Source organism: Mandrillus leucophaeus, unplaced genomic scaffold (assembly GCF_000951045.1).
Source record: "Mandrillus leucophaeus isolate KB7577 unplaced genomic scaffold, Mleu.le_1.0 Scaffold1027, whole genome shotgun sequence".
Taxonomy (NCBI): domain Eukaryota; kingdom Metazoa; phylum Chordata; class Mammalia; order Primates; family Cercopithecidae; genus Mandrillus; species Mandrillus leucophaeus.
In genome coordinates, this window is record NW_012098399.1 from 27,327 (window position 1) to 29,428 (window position 2,102).

Genomic DNA, 2,102 nt, shown 5'->3' on the forward strand with positions numbered 1-2,102 from the left:
TCTCAGTTCAACAATCAACAGAAAGAGCAAAATGAGGCATCCATTTACTCATTCTACAGTAACTGTGGCACAATTTATTGGGGAAATCATGGGAAAACACTGAAATTACCAGCTCCTCCAATCTAGCCCTTCCAATCTCTGAGTGCTGTTGTGAGACTTAATCAAATTCTAGCAATTTGCAAGGAAGTGTTTTTGTAAAAGTAAAAATACTATGGAACTTTAAGATATTAATTTGCAATAATACTAGTGTTGTAATAATATTGAATTTCAGAGATATTTGTACTGTCCCACAGTATCTACAGAACTCTACAAATGAAAGAAATTTACATCTTGGAACTTACATTAATCCAAGTTAATTATATCAAATTTTAATATTCATATTTGTTATATGCAATTGACATATTGAAATATTTTTAAATGTTAAAATGTATTTTAAACCGACAAAAGAATGAAGAATCATATTCAATTGATTCTATTACATGAATAATAATCCCTTTAAAATAAAAATGGAAATCCTAGGTTTATTAAAAAGAACTAGTAAAATGTGAACATATAATTTGCCATTTTCATCAAATTTATGATAACAACAATCTAGAACTTATTAAATGAAAAGTGCTTTTTAATACCTTATAAAACTTAGGCATTTTTCATAAATGACTGCATTGTATTAATTTTAAATAGTAATACTTAGCTTTTTTCCCCTGATTTTCTCACTTTTTGATTTTTCTATATCTGTAACTATCAGAAAGGCTATCTTCTGATAATGAATCAACATAAAAAGCAAAATTAAAGGAAAAACTAGTTAAATATGTAGCCTGTATATTGGTATACAAATAGGAAAATAATCAATAAGGATATAAAACTTCAACACAATTTATAAGAACCACAATTATTAAAATATACTTTCTAGCCACAAGACAATTTAACTAGTAAACATAAATAAACTAGAAAATCTCCAAGCACTGAGGAATTAAACAATGAAGTTTTAAATAACCCATATTGAAAGCAACAAAAAATATGTTGTATATTAATAGAGATATAAATATTAAAATGTGGAAAAATGCAGCTAAACCTAATGGAAATGTGGAACATCAATGTACATATTAAGAGAGGGAAAATGTCTGAATATTAATTATCTAATTTGTATCTGAAGAAACTAGAAACAGAAGAAAATATCAAACCCAAAGATGGAAAAGGAGAAACTAATCAACATGGCAGCAGAAATCACCTCAAGTCTACATGGCTTTACTGGTAAATTCTAATGAAGAATAGCGTCAATCTTTCACAAACCCTTCCATAGTCTAGTAACAGACAAAAAACTCCAAAGATAGTTTTTTTTTTTTTCTTTCTTTCTTTTCTTATTTTTTTGAGACAGAGTTTTGCTCTAATTGGCCAGGCTGGAGTGCAGTGGTGTGATCTCGGTTCACTGCAACTTCTACCTCCCTGGTTCATGCGATTCTCCTGCCTCAGTCTCCTAAGTAGCTATGATTATAGGCACCTGACACCAAGCTCCATATATTTTTTTTTTTTTGTATTTTTAGTAGAGATGTGCTTCATCATGTTGACTGGTCTTGAACTCCTGACCTCAGGTGATCCACCTGCCGCAGCCTCCCAAAGTGCTGGGATTACAGGCGTGAGCCACTGCGCCCAGCCTCAAACAGTTTTCTGAGGGGATCACAACATCACAACCTTGATTCAAAAACTGACAAGAACATCAAGGAAAAAAAGTTGCAAACTTTGTAATTAATTTGCATACAAATAACCTGAATAAAATAGAAGCAAATACAATCTGGTGATGTATAAAATAAAATAATTTGACCAAGTGGGATTTATTCTGGCTGTAAAAGTCATGTAATATTCAAATATAAACTGAATAATATAAATTATAGAAAAGGAGAAAATGAGTTGCAGCAGTATAAGCTAGCATATATTCACTCCAAGATTCATAATTCTGGGGTTCCTCTTTTGCAGAGTAGACCCACGCCATACATGCAGGCGCGATACATCTCTTACCAGTTCAACCTATGGAGGACAATGGGGAATGAAGAACTAGCACCAAAGTAACCATCTGCCTCTAATTTAAAATCCTCATATTTACTGTC